Source organism: Salvelinus alpinus, chromosome 15 (assembly GCF_045679555.1).
Source record: "Salvelinus alpinus chromosome 15, SLU_Salpinus.1, whole genome shotgun sequence".
In the NCBI taxonomy this organism is placed as follows: Eukaryota; Metazoa; Chordata; class Actinopteri; order Salmoniformes; family Salmonidae; genus Salvelinus; species Salvelinus alpinus.
Window position 1 is genome coordinate 37,836,811 of NC_092100.1, and position 19,338 is coordinate 37,856,148.

Sequence of the window (19,338 nt, forward strand, 5' to 3'; positions counted from 1 at the left end):
ATATTTTTCAAAGAGTATGCAACACCAATAGAAACTCTCAAGCTCTATCGATCGGTATATACATTCAGTCTTAATCTGCCTCCTAATCAGCGATTGGATCATCTCTAACAAATCTAACCAATCAATGTTGGCATTCTAGAAATCGTAGACTCATCATGGAGAAGAAACGTCCGTTTTGCAAAAGATGTGGATGGGTAGCTAGGCATCCTCTTACATGGAAATGACCCATGGAGCTATAAACCTTTTGTCAAGCAGGGAAAGAGTTAATGGCCTGGTGGAGGTGGCTCACCTATGTCTCCTGAATTCTCATTACAGTTAAAGGGGTAGCACACAGGTTGAAGAATGTCACTGGTGGAACCCAGGATCAATAACTTAGGTAATATGTTTTTTAGTTACAAAATGAGTCATTTCAACAAAGCATGGATGTTCATTTGTTTACTATACAGAACATATACAGGCATAGCAGTCCAAATACCATAAACATAAAATCCTGCTTATAAAAAAAAAAAAAATCCAGTCATCCTGTGGGGGAAGTTGCTAAACAATTGCAATATCTGTTGCATTTGGCCTGGGTCCTGGGATGGAATGTCATCTCAAAGGCATACAATCGCATTCTGTTTCCTATGGGCTGGGGAGCGGGACAAAGCAGAGCTGAGGACAAATAATGTGCTTTATCCATTTTGTCTGAGCACATGATCCTCGGAGCACAACCCCGCTGCCTGCCGCCCAACACACTCATTACCCAGGGAAATGTACACCCTGGAGCTGTGGGATCACTAACGTGTTGTCTTGACTTTTTCCAGGTATATGAGTTTATATGAGATAAGTGAGTTTGAAAAAAAATATGTAATAACACAGCAGATCCCCATCACAGGCTTTTCTTTATCTTAGGTATCTTCACCACCTCAAAACAGAGATGTCCAGCACCATCCATAGCCAACCCAGGGGTCTGTCCATGAGTATCTTTCACTGAGTGAACTCTGGTAGAACCTTCCTTAAAGGCCCAGTGCAGTCAATGTATTTCCATACTATTAGGTTGAAATAATACAGTGAAATTTGAGCCTGTTTTAGTGGGATTGAGTTGTGGCCTTCCATGGTGACATCACCACGTGGTAAATGAGTAAATAGACCAATAACAAAGTGACTTACAAAATAGCCAAGATCCTGCAACCTTGGAGAGGTAAATACCTGTCTATTTATGGAAAGATTGCACCGATTAACTTCTTAGTCATATCTCAGTTCACAAATCATATAAGCAAAACATATTTCACTTAATCTGGGAAGCTAAACCAGACAAGATAAATCATGCCTATCTATATAATGATTATGAATTGGGTGAGTTGAGATTATCAAAAGCACTAAACCTCTCTAAAAGCTTCACTTATTCAAAAGTTTTATTTGAACCCTAAATGGTTCTCAAGTAGATTACTAAGAAAAGCTCATCCTTTGTTTAAAAATTGCCTTTTTGCCTTTGTGCAGATTGCCATGTCTCATTTGCGATTAATTCAAAGTATCTCTCTTTTTCAAACAAGCATTTGTTTGAAAATGCTACAATTTCAGTTTCACCCCCCTGAAAAGATTGAACAAATATTACAACAAATATTATGTCTGAACTCAAATGTGCTGGTTGATAAAAGACCTGTATTTAAGGGAAAGATGTTTGAAAAGGGTATTTTGTTTTTAAATTATATTGTAAATTGGAATGGTAGAGATGTCTTTCATGAAGTTATCTGAATTGTATGGGAAGGTCTGCTCAATCCAAGATTACAACCAATTGATTACAGCATTACCCCAAACATGGAGGAGGCAGGTGGAAGCGGGAGGAAGTAGGGAACTAGTCTGTCTGCCCAATATAAAGAATCAAAGGAATAAAAATAGCATAAATAGGTATACCAGTAAATAAAGTATATCAGTTTCATTTGAGGACCAGGATGTTGACAGCTGTGCCATACAGATTGCAAAATAGTTGGTACCGGGTGTATGAGTTGATATATAAAACAACGCAAGATTCAAGACTTTGTGCTTTTCAGCTAAAATTATTATATAACATTTTTGCAACCAACAAAATGTTGAATATTTGGGGCATACAATCATCGCAGCTCTGCAGATTTTGTTGTGTGGATACAGAAGCAATAGACCATTTATTTTGGTATTGCCCTCAGGTAGCCTGTTTCTGGTCTCAGGTTCAGGAATGGCTGAAAATGCATAACATTGATCTAAAATGTACCCTAGAAATAGTACTGTTGGGAGATCTGGAGAGACCGGGTCAGTCAATTACTAATATACTAATACTCTTGGTAAAAGTATTTATCTTCAACTTGCAATCTGTAGATTCTATTCGATTAGATAGATTTAGATAGATTCAAATTGTATGTTAAACATCACGGCATAGTTGAAAGATATATGGTGCGTAGAAATCCGAAGAGGGTGGCCAGCAGAGATAGATGGGATGGGCTGAGGGAAGCTGAGGGTTGGGATGTGGAATTGGAGACAAGTGGGAGTGGAGTTGCTGGACGGGGGATAGAATGACGGTCAAAGATAAAAGTAAAAAAATATATAAAAAATAAGTCAATATAAAACATAACAAAAAGTTACAGCTAATGCCTGTTTGCCTGAGGCTGATGTCGTGCAGGTGTTTGTACACATGCATATACACACACTCTCATTCAAATGCACACATGTGCACATAATGTACAGAGACACACACACACACACACACATGTAAATAGTGCCATACATGCACTCAAACATTTTCAGTTGGCCTTGCTGTTATGATTTTTGTTGTCCTTGATGTCCTTTGTTTTTTGCATTGTTGTTGTCTGTTTTTTCTTTGTCTTTCTCTTTTTTTCCTCTTTGTTCATTTTTTTGGTTGTTGGTACATTGGGGACGGGGGCTTGGGGGGGGTCTTGGATGGTTGAAGGGCAGCTCTTGGGGAACTGTGGGGGGGGGGGGGGGTCTTGGAGGGCTAGTGGCCTGGCGGTTGGGAGCTTGGGCCGGTGGATGATGGATCGCTGGTTTGGGTCCCCGTTTTTTTTACCTTGTGGGAGATCTGTCGACGTGCCTTTGAGCAGGGCGTTGACCCTGGTTCCTTCTGTGTGTCGCTCCGGATGGGAGTCTGATAGATGACTAATGTGATGTCGTTGTTGAGTGGCTTCATTGCAAGTATATTGTATGTTTTAAATATTCAATAATAAAAAATACTTACAAACCGCTCTGCCAATAACAGCAAATTTTCAGTTTTCCCCTCCCTACTCAGACCACTCCCAGACAGTCCTAGCAAAATTCATGCCTGAGAAATGTCCCTTTGCTAAGAACCTATTTTTGTTTCTTTAATTGAAAACAATCACAGTAAGGTACTTAATTGTTACGCAGAAATAATTTGATATTGACATTTGAAAAAAAGGCTTCATTGAACATTTAAAGAGCACATAAACAGAGCAGCAATAACCGCTTTTCTCTGCTAGAAGTATGAAAATAATATATAATAACTTGATTATGTGGTGCTAAATCAACACGAAAGAAGTAAAGAAATGTTATTCCCTCGGATTTGTCAAGTCTTCCTGGGAGTAGTAAGCTCTCTCCTCTCTCTGACATCCAGTATCTGACTAAAGATGTAGATGACTGACAGAGCCATAGCTGTGTGAGTTGACATAATAATTATCCAAACGTAAGGTTGGAGGAGGACTACTCCCATTGGTATTAAACACACTCTTTGATCATCAGAATATAATGTCCTGATCTGCTGCTATGGTTATGGGCAATTCCACAATAACTGAACAAAAACACATTTATTTGAAGAACAGTGCAGATGCAAAGTTTGGTAAGAGAATGATGGCACAAACAGCACAAAACATCATTTTGTTACTAAACTTTGCATCTGCACTGTTCTTCAAGCAAACACGTTTAAAAAAAAGAAGTTTTCAGTGGAAATGATTAAAAGAAGTCTTGTGCTTAGAGTTGTATCATTTGTTTAACTTTTAAAGTGTCATTTTACATTTTAAAGTGTTTCAGTGGCACTCCGTTTACCATGGAATTGCCCTTAGGTATCATCTTCCTCATTCTATGACTTAGTGCAGGACATAAGCTTATACTGCGCATGCAAACTCTCTTTTGCATACTGTTCGTATGTTGGAAGAATTCATTTTTCTTCATTTGAAATTTCATTCCAAATTGATAATACAATCCGAGACAGACCATGGTTTCACCATGCATCAAATTAGTTTTTGATCAATCAAGGGTATCTTCAACAGAATGTAACAGGCAATCTCTGTGATAACAACAGCATTGTGAATTATTTAGGAGGCCAAAGAACCACTGGTGTTTAGGGGAATTCTAGTCAAATTCATGCGACCTGTGCCACTTCCGATGAGCATGGCAACAGAATACATTGTATCCTAGGTGCAAGACCCCTCCAACTCTGTGTCCATATTCAAGACACTCAAGTATTTTCTGGTCTATGAATCATCTTCGCTGTTTGATGACAACACACACAGCTGGGTGTACTGCAGCCTTGATATTCAGAAATGACCATATCATTCACAGCAAGAAATATTTAGCTGCTTGTCATGTAGTCCATAATGGATAGTCTGCAATTACACTCTGGTGAGTGGGGCTGCAATGTCATTTAACACAACATAGGCTTCTATAGCATACTGAAAACAACAAAATTGCATTTCATCAACAGAAGCCACACCAAACAAACCAATGTAAATGGGGAATTGCTTTTGTGTGGATCAAATGTATTTGCTCCTCTTAATTCTTACACCTTAAACATCAAAAAGCTAACTGCAACTTAAAGTGGAAATCACCGGTTGAAACAATAACAAAGTGTGCTCCCTGCTTCTGGTTTGGTAAAACGCTGAGCAATGGGGTTGAAGACATGTAACCACTCTCAAATGCATAGACAGAGCTATGGATGCAAGGACTGACCATCCATGATATCAACATTATAGTTTTAACCATGTTTTGAGGCTATATAGTGCTTGTTACGTTTACTTTGTTTACAAACATTGGCGTAAAACAAGCTTATATTTTGGGTTATGATATGGTATAACAGTTGAACTAAGCTCATAACTTAATTATTTAAGTTATATTCTTAAATAATCATTGGGTACATATCATTAATTTATAAATCCAAAAATAAATGTAGCAACAGCAGATTACCATTTTAAACAAAGTGAGGGAAAAAACTACTTATTTATTTGAATAACGCTACAGTACATGCAAAGTGCTATACGATGCTACGGCAACCTATGGACTGCTGAGAAACAGTGGTGAAACCTACAGAACAGTACGTGTCATGTTCAGACAGGTTTTATTCTCTAGTCTGTGTGACCATCCCAGCGCTCATCCACAGGTGGACATCCACAGGTATGTGCCGTATGTAAATCGGTATATTGAACATATACTGAAAAAATATGTATAGAACTGGCAAAATAGGATTTATTGGCAAAGTCGACGTACATTAGGCAATATGTAGACTTTGAATCGATCTACTTCTGTTTATGACTACCTGCGAATGGGATATAAATTATAAACTATATGAAAACAAGTGTGTCTCTGGCATTACTTACTATATGCTGGACTTCGGGAGACTTGCTCTCCAACGCGAATTCTTCCCCTGCACCCGTTGAAAATACTATTTGAACCACTTTAAGATTAAAAATGTCATTGACACGGACAGTGGTATCTTTTCCGATAGGATGCTCCGCGCCTTGCCCGACTGTGTACTCCGGGTGCCATTAGTGCGTTCATCGTAAAGCCGCTCCACCAATCATCTGTCATGGTATTCCAGGGGCGTGCCATCCCATCAAACTACACAGTCCACGTGCTCTAGCCTACCGTTTCCCCCTAGTCGATTATCATGTAATAATAAGGAAATCCCCTTGACCACACACGAAAATTGGGGGGAAATCAACATTCTTTCATATTGCAACCAATTGTAAGAGCCAACTTCGTTGCCGATTTATTGTTATACAGAAATAACAAATCCTGCCGAAAAGCTGCTGTGTTGTCCAATGTGCATGTAACCAGGTCAAAAATCCAGACCATCGGTTCGCAACGCTCTCACGTACATAGAACCTGCGAGAAGTGCTGTGGCTTCAGGATTTCCGTACTCCCTAGTAGCAGAATAGATGGCACAATCGTGGATAATTAAAATAAAATAAGAGTCCCACTGCAAAGACATGTTAAACTTTGTGAATATCGATTATTTTTGCACTCTAGTGCGGTAAAACAGTTTTTCACAGTATTGCAACCATCTTTGAAAAAATGTATCGATAATTTGACCTATTTAATTTTTTATATTGTATTATTTATACCAGCGTTTCTTTTGAAAGTTTACACAAATACTGGTATGTTGAAAGCTATGGTGTAGGTAGACTATATTTGAAAAAATACAAATATGTGTTTGGAATTACTCAATAGAGCCTGCAAAACTTAAATGGGTCTCTTGTGCTGGGCTATGGGTTTAATACAGAATACTGATGATTCCTTACTCCACCCACTCCATTCACTGCAGTGTAATACACAGTATATGGGATACTCATTGACAGAGAGTCAGCTACCATCCTCAGTAGCTTTCCATTTAAGTCGTCAATGCGAGGTTTGTCCTTATTGATCGATAACAACAATGTTTCCACCTCTACCACATTAACTTGACAAAATTCAAACTTACAATGCTTTTCTATCATTTGTTTTTAATATGCATGAATACGATGGCTCACTGTTTGTTGTTGGCCTAAGTAATCATGAAAATAATTGGCAACATGAAATGGTTTTGTGATGAATAAGCCATCTGATTCGATGAAAGATTGAGTTGAATGTGTCTTTCTGCCCTTAATTATGTTTAAAGTACTCCATTTAAAGTGGCTTCATAATACAGCTTCTTCTTCTTTTTGTTGAGTTTAGTCGCATACTTTCTCAATTTGCAGTAAGTCAGCCAATCAGATGTGCAGCCAGACTTATTAGCCACTCCTTTTGCTCCATCTCTTTCAACCATACAGTTTTCCAATTCCTCATCAATCCAAGGAGCCTTAACAGTCCGTTTCTTAAAAGGTACATGTTTATAAATATTTGGAAGAAGCAATTTCATAAAGTCATCACGTGCAGCGTCTGGATGATCCTTATTAATCACATCAGACAAACAAATAATCATCCACATAAGAGTCACAGCAAAATCTTTTGTATGATCTCTTATACACTATTTTAGGCTCAGATTTTGGAACTTTGGCTTTCCTGGATATAGCCACTATATTGTGATCACTGCATCCAATGGGGACGGATACAGCTTTAGAACAAAGTTCTACAGTATTAGTAAACGTTTGATAAATATATGTGGATTATCTTGTTCCTGTAGTGTTTTTAAGCACCATGGTAGGTTGATTAATAACCTGAACCAGATTACAGGCACTGGTTACAGTGAAGAGCTTCCTCTTAAGCGGACAGCTTGATGGAAACCAGTCAATGTTCTGGTCCCCAAGGAAGTAGACCTCTCTGTTCACATCACATACACTAGAGAGATTGTAGAGAGAACTTTTCTACCTGTCTACTAACCAAATATGGTTCGTTTTGGAGGGGAACTGTGTTGCACGGCCTGCTGCTGGCTTTTCACTCCGCCCCCTCTATAACGCCCAATGCAATACACTGTAATAGACTGTAGATGGGATACATATTGACTTGTAGAGAGAAACATTTTCTACCTGTCTCCGCTAAAGGGGGGTGAAAAATACTCAGTAGGTTCTCTACTAACCAAATATGTGTAGTTTTGGTGGGGGACTGTGTCGTACATATCCAGCAACAAAGCTTTAAATGGCCTGGAACTATCCAGGACCCTGAAATCAATACACACTCAACAACAACAAAAAATAAACACAAAAGCTTTTTTTATCAAAATGAAATCTAATTTATTTACAAGATAAATGTAAGGAATATTAACCAGGCTATTAGGACACAGCATAATCACACTTTCTTAACAGCAACAGAGGAAATTATTTTGATGTTGTTGGACGATATGTGCTTGTTATCTACAAAGGTTTGCAGTAAAAGGCAGTAAAAGGCCCAGTAAAGGCCCATTACCTAGTTAAAAAAATTATTATAACAGAGACAAGATTATTTACAAGCTATATTGTCATGATTATTGATCAAGGTCAGCAAAGGCACTTTTGGTAGAGTTTAAGATGTATTACAAGAGACAACGAGGCTACAAGGCTAGCAGTACACAGTGAAATCAAGCTTTCAGAACAACAATGGAGAACATTATTTACAAAGTTATAGGCCTCTTTTTATCTACCAAGGTTAGCAGTATACTGTAAAGTCCTATTAAACTGTTTTCAAAACCAATAACAGTGACAAGATTAAAAAGTATTACATAATAGAGACACATGTTGATTATCAATCAAAGGCATTTTCTGTAGAGTTTAAAATGGTTTATAAACTGGGTGGTTCGAGCCCTGAATGCTGATTGGCTGACAGACTGTATACCATGGGTATGACAAAACATTTATTTTTACTGATTTAATTTTGTTGGTAACCAGTTTATAATAGAAATAAGGCACCTCGGGGGTTTGTGCTATATGGCTAATATACCACGGCCAAGGGCTGTTCTTATGCACGATGCAACGCGGAGTGCCTGGACGCAGCCCTTAGCCGTGGTATATTGGCCATATAGCACAAATCCCCGATATACCACACCTCCTCTGGCCTTATTGCTTAATTATACAAAGGGTGGGTCTAATCCTGAATGCTGTTTGGTTAAAACCACATTCCATCCAGTGTCTATTCTACAAATTACCACAGGCTAAATCTATTACGTTGAAATTCCTATTTACTCTGTTCCATCTGACTGCGCAATCCACTGTGTTATCGGTCCAGCCAGGCAATTTATGAACTTGATCTCCGCTATAAAAAGCATCTAGACATTATCTCACATTTCTTTTGGACTAACGTTTCGTTTTCAAAAGCGGAGATTTGCATAAACCTTGGTGTCTGTCTCTATGACATTTGCAACAGTGTTTCAATTGATTAAATAGCATGCTCATTACATAGGTGCACCTTGTGCTGTGGACAATAAAAGGTCACTTTAAAATGTGCAGTTTTGTCACACAACACAATGCCACAGATGTCTCAAGTTTTGAGGGAGCTTGCAATTGACATGCTGTCTGTAGGAATGTCCAACAGAGCTGTTGCCAGAGACTTGAATGTTCTTTCCTCTACCATAAGTCGCCTCAATGTCGTTTTAGAGAATTTGGCCCTACATCCAACCAGCCTTTACAACCGCAGATCACGTGTAACCATGCCAGCCAGGACTTCCACATCTGGCTTCTTCACCTGCAGGATAATCTGAAGAGGGGGAGGGGGGGTGCTGAGAAGTATTTCTGTCTGTAATAAAGCCCTTTTGTGGGGGAAAAAAAATTCCGGTTGGCTGGACCTGGCTTCCCAGTGGGTGGGCCTCTATGCCCTCCTAGGCCCACCCATGTCTGCGCCCCTGCCCAGCCCAGGCTGTGTGAAATCCATAGATTAGGGCCTAATTTATTTAAATTGACTGATTTCCTTATATGAACTGTAACTCAGGAAAATCTTTGAAATTGTTGCATGTTACGTTTATATTTTTGTCCAGTATATATGTTGTGTATATATGGCTATAACTGTCCAATGTGACTTTAAGTTCACAGGCACAATGACATGCTCAACACGTCACCAATTGGGCACCGTTCCAGGCACATTTGACAAAACCTCTTTGCTGTCACAAAACAGACTCCGTAATTCCTTCAGATGTGACTTCAAAAGACAATTGTACCCGTCAATTATTTGGTAATTGAACCACTTGTTGTCATTGCTTAATATTTTATAATCATCTTTAGTAACTGGAGATGGAAGAGTTTTGGTTGTCTTTGGAAGTAGAAGTTTAGACACAGACGAGTCATTCTTTATGCATTTGTCAGAGCACAGAGGACTTTTGTATTTCTGAAAAATATGTAGTGTGCTTCTTTTTGAATGATACCAGATAGAACACAGCTTGCTTCATGAATTCTTGTACCTGCTCTAAGGTAAAGCCCGCACTTGATTTTGATACTTGAGTGCAGTCGATATACCAGAGCTTGCCATGTAGTGTGTACGACTTCACAAATGGGTAAATAATAGATCATTCAAAGAGGTACATGTTATACTGTTGAATATGCAGGATAGAATCAAGCTCTTGGGTAACCAGCTCTTTTCTGGCCTTTCTACCTTCATTAGTAATGTCTTTGGAGCATAGATTACTTTAAAGTTTGACCGTTGAAAGTTGTTAGCAGTATTACATGTTTTAACAAATCTTGTTTTCTTGGGATGCTTGAAGTGAAAGGAATTCTTAAATGCCTCTTTCTGAAATATGACTTGGTTCAGCTATTCTTTTTTTTTTTACCCTGGCTATACATAGCTTTTGCATTGACTGCAATTTTGACTGCAATTTTGAGGGCATAAACTGTGAATGTGGAGGAGATCATCTGCCCAAAAAAATTGCAGGTAGCATTTCCTACACAAAAGATTCTATAATGTCCCACATATCGCTGTTTTGAAGCCTCTGTTGAAGCAATGGTTATATAGTCTATCCTGTTTTCACTCCATCCAACCGTGAAATGACTTTGCTGAATTGTTCATTTGGACTCATTCTGTTTGCTTTAAGTAATCTCTATAGAGATTATCTTAATATTGGAAAGAGTCAAATATGAACTTTGCCCAGTAGAGCCCTTTTTTGCAATTTTTCCCTGAATGACAGATTAATGAGCTCAATATGTAGGTCAACCTCCCATTGCCAACTGATGGAAGATCAATAAAGTGAGATGGGGATACAGGGGTTCACATTACAGTGGTGACTTTTGACCTTAGACAAAAAAACATAAAGTACAAGAATATCATGAGTGCTTTTCCAAATTGTCTCTCTACTGAGTACCGCTGCACATTTAATGCACGTGCGCGTTGCTTCTCCCGTTGTAATAATTTGCTTGTAAAGAATGTCAAGCACGCCTTTTATGTTTGGAAGTGGAATGCTAAACATTGATGTTTCTAATAAGACAAAGGCCAAGTAATAATCACTTGCATTTTCTCACAAATGACAATTTAGAGAGATTGGCTATGATCCATAGAATCAGTCCAAGACGCGAACCTTTGGATTTACTGCGACCAATGTGGGTCTAGGTTGTTAACAGGTAATGCAGTCAATCATCGTTTACATTGTGTGTTTGTCTTTGTTTACATGTTATTTCACACTGGAAGCAAACAGGGTAAGCAAGTGTTAAAGTGTTTGGTCTTCACAGCTAATATTCAACACAACAGTACATGCATTTATTGTTTTGGAATTAATATAACACGCAGGACTAAATGCATATGTCTATAACACAGTGCCCCTTCAAAACTAAACATATTTGGTTAGTAGAGACCGTACTGAGTATTTACCATCCCACTTTAGCTGAGACAGGTAGAAAAGTTGTCATTGTACAAGTCAATATGTACTTATCTTATCTTATCACAGTGTATTGCACTGGGGGCTATGGAGGGGGCAGAGTGAAAAGCCAGCAGCTGGCTCAATCTGCTGAAGTTCTTGACAACAGTGTCATCTGGTGGTTATTAGTGAGACAAGCATAGTTACATCAGAAACTCATCAAAAATATATTGGGTTACATTAAGGGCTAGTGTCTTCCTAATCCCTTTCACCTACACTTCTGCCCATGCGCAATTAGCCTGGTGAGGAGGTTACTAGCTATCATATATAATAACATGTCACGTGCTGCCTATCAAAGGGCTCCCAAGTGGCGCAGCGGTCTAAGGCACTGCATCTCACTGCAAGACGTGACACTACAGTCCCTGGTTTGAATCCAGGCTGAATCACATTAGGCTGTAATTGGGAGTCCCATAGGGGTAGTCAGTCATTGTAAATAAGAATTTGTTCTTAACTTACTTACCTAGTTAAAAAAATGGTAGGTTACCACAAAACCAGAAGCTCATATTTTTCTCAAATGAACATTATTATATTAACATGAATAGGACTATATAACGTTTGTCTGTTTATAACCTAAAGTGCCATACGCTTGTAGAATGGGACAGCTGGAGATTGAATTTGAATATTGAAACGATGTTGCAAATGTCGGAGAGACACTTGTTTTAAGTGTTACCTCAATTTAAATGGATATATTGTTGGCTATACTTTTCATTATGATAAGATTATGCACATTCATAAGTCATCTTTTTAATTGAATACACCTGTGGTTCTTTGACTGACCATTTTTTTAAACCACCTGTGGTAAATTCAATTGATTTGGAAAGAAACACACGTGTCTATATAAGGTCCCACAGTTGACAGTGCATGTCAGAGCAGAAACCAAGCCATGAGGCCGAAGGAATTGTCGGTAGAGCCCCAATACAGGATTGTGTCGAAGCACAGATCTGGGGAAGGGTACCAAAACATTTCTACAGCATTGAAGGTCCCCAAGAACACAGTGGACTCCATCATTCTTAAATGGAAGAAGTTTGGATCCACCAAGACTCTTCCTAGAGCTGGCCGCCCGGCCAAACTGAGCAATCGGGGGAGAAGGGCCTTGGTCAGGGAGGTGCCCAAGAACCTGATGGTCACTCTGACAGAACTCCAGAGTTCCTCTGTGGAGATGGGAGAACCTTCCAGAAGGGCAACCATCTCTGCAGCACTCCACCAATCAGGCCTTTATCGATCCTTGATGAAAACCTTCTCCAGAGCGCTCTGGACGTCATACTTGGGCAAAGGTTCACCTTCCAACAAGACAACAACCCTAAACACACAGCCAAGACAATGCAGGAGTGGCTTCAGGACAAGTCTCTGAATGTTCTTGAGTGGCACAGCTAGAGCCTGGACCCGATCGAACATCTCTGGAGAGACTTGAAAATAGCTTTGCAGCAACACTCCCCATCCAACCTGACAGAGCTTGAGAGGATCTGCAGAGAAGAATGGGAGAAACTCCCCAAATACAGGTGTGCCAAGCTTGTAGCGTCATACCCAAGAAGACTTGAGGCTGTAATTGCTGCCAAAGGTGCTTCAACAAAGTACTGAGTAAAGGGTCTGAATACTTATGTAAGTGTGATAGATCAGTTTTGTATTTTTAAGAAATGTTCTAAAATATTTAAAAACCTGTTTTTGCATTGTCATTATGGGGTATTGCGTGTAGATTGATGAGGAAAAAATAAACAATTTAATCAATTTTAGGAAAAAAAATGGTCTGAATACTTTCCGAATGCACTGTATGACGCTGTACTTACTATAAAGTCAGACACCTTTGGTCATTCATAACACATACATAAAGGCATAATGATGTAAACACAAATGTATTAACACTTAGGGAATTATCACTAACAGCAAAAACAAATTAACATTATAGACATGTTTAAACCCTACATTTCCTTTTATTTTGACATGTTTAATACAATACAAATACATAAAGTGTCAAAAAGTCCAGCAATGCAATTAATTACATTGAACATTACACAGGGCTGTGAATAGTGTAGCTTGTCCTTGAGCGGGCAGATTAATGGTTCTTGCCTCTCTGCCTGCAGGTGGTACTGCATGTTGGTTCCAACCTTAAAAGTAACAACAAAGAAAGTTAGCAGGTCAGTTAGAAAATGCCATTTTTACACCCTCTGAAGAAGGGAATTTCTGTGCTGTGCCAGAAATACTCTAAATGGGTAGATGAGGAATTCTTTTCATATTATTCTATTCCTCTTTCGTTTACAAATCTCATGACGTGACTATGAAACATGGCTGTATCTAGGGGGATTATTATTTAGCTGAGCCTGCTAGCTAGCTAGCTAAATTTCATTCGCTAGCTAGCAATTGCTGTGAAGTCACCAAACTTATTTGAAATAACGATTTAGGTAGCTATGTGATATAACTCAACACTTAACTACTACAAATGTAATTTAAATTACAATAAATGAAGGTTAACGTACTGGTTTTTCGCTGTCCGCTGGCACCACAAGAGGGCATTTGATCTGCGAACTCATCACATATGCACTTGTTGCGCTACATTGCGCTACGTTCTGACTTCCGGGTTGGAGCGAGCGGTCGCATTCGCACTTTGGTCCGCAGGTAGTATAACTTTTCATTACATTTCATTACATCTCATTATAGTACAACGGTTTGATTTGTCTAATCTTAGCAATTTCTTCTTAGCTAGCTACATAGCCGTCTTTGTATCAAAGATAATTGCGTAATTATCGTATTTCGTCGTCCTAACAAAGTCTACACTGCTATCTGCCCAGCAGCTAGCCAGCTAGCAAACGTCCACCGTCTACCGAATAGCAGCACTGTAGAAACTATTACACTCAACTGAACGACTTGATTAGTGTAGTGTTAGCTAGCTACATAGTTGTCTTTGCTGTCTTCGTATCCAAGATAATTGTGTAGTTTAGAGTGTGTAGTTTTAGAGTGATTATCTTAATTTACCGAGGGTAGCTAGCCAGCTATTTGTCGTCCTTAACGTAGGAGACACTGCTAGCTAGCCAACAGCTAGCCAACGTCTACCGAATAGAACTTCCGCACTCAACAACCCGGTCGCATTCCGCTTCGCTCCACAGGTAGTATCACATTTTCATTTCATTTCATTACAGTACAACGGTTTGATTTGTTTGATCGTAGCTAGCTACATAGCTAGCTACATAGCCGTCTTTGTATCAAAGATAATTGTGTAGTCTAGAGCGATTTTATAGGTTAGCTAGCCAGCTATTGTCGTTCTTTTAACGCAACGTAACGTAATCAACACTGCTAGCTAGCCAGCTAGCCCCCGAATAGCAGCACTGTAGAAACTATTACACTCAACGGAACGACTTGATTAGTGTAGTGTCAACAACGCAGCCACTGCCAGCTAGCCTACAAAGTCAACAACGCAGCCACTGCCAGCTAGCCTATTTCAGCAGTACTGTATCATCTTAATCATTTTAGTCAATAAGATTCTTGCTACGTAAGCTTAACTTTCTGAAGTTAAGCTTCTGTAGCCTGTCAACTATGTGTCTGTCTATCCCTGTTCTCTCCTCTCTGCACAGACCATACAAACGCTCCACACCGCGTGGCCGCGGCCACCCTAATCTGGTGGTCCCAGCACGCACGACCCACGTGGAGTTCCAGGTCTCCGGTAGCCTCTGGAACTGCCGATCTGCGGCCAACAAGGCAGAGTTCATCTCAGCCTATGCCTCCCTCCAGTCCCTCGACTTCTTGGCACTGACGGAAACATGGATCACCACAGATAACACTGCTACTCCTACTGCTCTCTCTTCGTCCTCCCACGTGTTCTCGCACACCCCGAGAGCTTCTGGTCAGCGGGGTGGTGGCACCGGGATCCTCATCTCTCCCAAGTGGTCATTCTCTCTTTCTCCCCTTACCCATCTGTCTATCGCCTCCTTTGAATTCCATGCTGTCACAGTTACCAGCCCTTTCAAGCTTAACATCCTTATCATTTATCGCCCTCCAGGTTCCCTCGGAGAGTTCATCAATGAGCTTGATGCCTTGATAAGCTCCTTTCCTGAGGACGGCTCACCTCTCACAGTTCTGGGCGACTTTAACCTCCCCACGTCTACCTTTGACTCATTCCTCTCTGCCTCCTTCTTTCCACTCCTCTCCTCTTTTGACCTCACCCTCTCACCTTCCCCCCCTACTCACAAGGCAGGCAATACGCTCGACCTCATCTTTACTAGATGCTGTTCTTCCACTAACCTCATTGCAACTCCCCTCCAAGTCTCCGACCACTACCTTGTATCCTTTTCCCTCTCGCTCTCATCCAACACTTCCCACACTGCCCCTACTCGGATGGTATCGCGCCGTCCCAACCTTCGCTCTCTCTCCCCCGCTACTCTCTCCTCTTCCATCCTATCATCTCTTCCCTCTGCTCAAACCTTCTCCAACCTATCTCCTGATTCTGCCTCCTCAACCCTCCTCTCCTCCCTTTCTGCATCCTTTGACTCTCTATGTCCCCTATCCTCCAGGCCGGCTCGGTCCTCCCCTCCCGCTCCGTGGCTCGACGACTCATTGCGAGCTCACAGAACAGGGCTCCGGGCAGCCGAGCGGAAATGGAGGAAAACTCGCCTCCCTGCGGACCTGGCATCCTTTCACTCCCTCCTCTCTACATTTTCCTCTTCTGTCTCTGCTGCTAAAGCCACTTTCTACCACTCTAAATTCCAAGCATCTGCCTCTAACCCTAGGAAGCTCTTTGCCACCTTCTCCTCCCTCCTGAATCCTCCTCCCCCCCCCCCCCCTCCTCCCTCTCTGCAGATGACTTCGTCAACCATTTTGAAAAGAAGGTCGACGACATCCGATCCTCGTTTGCTAAGTCAAACGACACCGCTGGTTCTGCTCACACTGCCCTACCCTGTGCTCTGACCTCTTTCTCCCCTCTCTCTCCAGATGAAATCTCGCATCTTGTGACGGCCGGCCGCCCAACAACCTGCCCGCTTGACCCTATCCCCTCCTCTCTTCTCCAGACCATTTCCGGAGACCTTCTCCCTTACCTCACCTCGCTCATCAACTCATCCCTGACCGCTGGCTACGTCCCTTCCGTCTTCAAGAGAGCGAGAGTTGCACCCCTTCTGAAAAAACCTACACTCGATCCCTCCGATGTCAACAACTACAGACCAGTATCCCTTCTTTCTTTTCTCTCCAAAACTCTTGAACGTGCCGTCCTTGGCCAGCTCTCCCGCTATCTCTCTCAGAATGACCTTCTTGATCCAAATCAGTCAGGTTTCAAGACTAGTCATTCAACTGAGACTGCTCTTCTCTGTATCACGGAGGCGCTCCGCACTGCTAAAGCTAACTCTCTCTCCTCTGCTCTCATCCTTCTAGACCTATCGGCTGCCTTCGATACTGTGAACCATCAGATCCTCCTCTCCACCCTCTCCGAGTTGGGCATCTCCGGCGCGGCCCACGCTTGGATTGCGTCCTACCTGACAGGTCGCTCCTACCAGGTGGCGTGGCGAGAATCTGTCTCCTCACCACGTGCTCTCACCACTGGTGTCCCCCAGGGCTCTGTTCTAGGCCCTCTCCTATTCTCGCTATACACCAAGTCACTTGGCTCTGTCATAACCTCACATGGTCTCTCCTATCATTGCTATGCAGACGACACACAACTAATCTTCTCCTTTCCCCCTTCTGATGACCAGGTGGCGAATCGCATCTCTGCATGTCTGGCAGACATATCAGTGTGGATGACGGATCACCACCTCAAGCTGAACCTCGGCAAGACGGAGCTGCTCTTCCTCCCGGGGAAGGACTGCCCGTTCCATGATCTCGCCATCACGGTTGACAACTCCATTGTGTCCTCCTCCCAGAGCGCTAAGAACCTTGGCGTGATCCTGGACAACACCCTGTCGTTCTCAACTAACATCAAGGCGGTGGCCCGTTCCTGTAGGTTCATGCTCTACAACATCCGCAGAGTACGACCCTGCCTCACACAGGAAGCGGCGCAGGTCCTAATCCAGGCACTTGTCATCTCCCGTCTGGATTACTGCAACTCGCTGTTGGCCGGGCTCCCTGCCTGTGCCATTAAACCCCTACAACTCATCCAGAACGCCGCAGCCCGTCTGGTGTTCAACCTTCCCAAGTTCTCTCACGTCACCCCGCTCCTCCGCTCTCTCCACTGGCTTCCAGTTGAAGCTCGCATCCGCTACAAGACCATGGTGCTTGCCTACGGAGCTGTGAGGGGAACGGCACCTCAGTACCTCCAGGCTCTGATCAGGCCCTACACCCAAACAAGGGCACTGCGTTCATCCACCTCTGGCCTGCTCGCCTCCCTACCACTGAGGAAGTACAGTTCCCGCTCAGCCCAGTCAAAACTGTTCGCTGCTCTGGCCCCCCAATGGTGGAACAAACTCCCTCACGACGCCAGGACAGCGGAGTCAATCACCACCTTCCGGAGACACCTGAAACCCCACCTCTTTAAGGAATACCTAGGATAGGATAAAGTAATCCTTCTCACCCCCCCCCCCCTTAAAATATTTAGATGCACTATTGTAAAGTGGCTGTTCCACTGGATGTCATAAGGTGAATGCACCAATTTGTAAGTCGCTCTGGATAAGAGCGTCTGCTAAATGACTTAAATGTAAAATGTAAATGTACATAAACATCGCTATCCAAACAACAGTGCAGGGCATGCACACAGAATTAAATCGATTTTTATTTTCCCAGAGCTCAAAAGTCATCCCCTGATGTGGTTTAAGCATTGTTGTGAACACTCTAAATCATTTTATCTGGTTCCTTTTTGACAGGTTTTAGATTTTTTATTTCTTCTGTGTGTCATCCTGCAGCACAGCATTTTGGGGAAAGTTAAGGTTCGGTCCAATATTGGCTATGCACCCAAGAGGGAAAGAGGTTGGGCCATTCTAGAAATGTTTTAGAGTAATATAATACAATATATACAATTTAGCAGACACTTTCATCCAAAGGGACTTACGTGCATCCAGTTTTACGTATGGGTAGTCCAGGCAATCGAACCCACTATCCTGGCGTTGCAATGCTCTACCTAGATGCATGACAAGGTTCTAAATGCTTTGTGAAGCCTCAATTTAATATGATTTATAAAGACTTTATTAAGCGGTGCTCATGCCACTCTTTATAAAGCACAGGTTTGTCATATTTGACATAGTGGGTTATGTCACATTTGATATTGGTGGTTATGTCACACAGTTATGCAACATTTATCAACACTTTACGGAGCATGACATAGTTCTAGATGATTTGTGACACATTTATGGAGTGTTTATGTAGTACGACTGAAACTAGTCTTTTGGGGTAACTGTACTTTACTTCATTATTTATATTTTGGACAACTTTTACTTTTACTCCACTGGATTCCCAAAGAAAATATAGGTTTTTTATTCCCATACATTTTCCCTGGCACCCAAAAGTACTTATTACATTTTGATTGCTCAGGCAGGACAGCAATGTGGTCCAATTTACACATCTATCAATATAACAAGTTGTCATCCCTACTGCCTATGATCTGGCAAACTCACTTAACACAAATACTGCATTTGTAAATTATGTTGGAATGTGCCCCTGTCGGTCTGAAAAAAAAATACATAAGGAATTTGATGCATAGCATTTACTTTTACTCAGGTATAACAATTGAGTACTTTTTCCACCACTGTACTTAAGTACATTTGAAACCAAATACTTTTAGACTTTATTTAAGTAGTATTTTACTGGATGACTTTCACCTTTACTTGAGTCATTTTCTCTAAAGGTATCTTTACTTTTACTCAAGTAGGACTTTTGAGTACTTTTCCCACCACTGTTCCTACGAAGGTTCTACTGATTAACTTCATCCTTCCTGGTTGATTGTGAGTGGAACT

General features: G+C 41.4%; 1 protein-coding gene across 1 annotated transcript in view; it reads right to left on the reverse strand.

Annotated features, from left to right (window-relative positions):
- The window catches only part of LOC139540016 (liprin-beta-2-like), a 121,675-nt gene extending 115,733 nt beyond the window's left edge, over positions 1 to 5,942 (reverse strand). The window contains exon 1 of the transcript XR_011668053.1: positions 5,574 to 5,942. The gene's annotated coding sequence lies outside the window, so the exon portion shown is untranslated. The remainder of the gene's footprint in view (positions 1 to 5,573) is intronic.
- Positions 5,943 to 19,338: the final 13,396 nt, after the last annotated feature.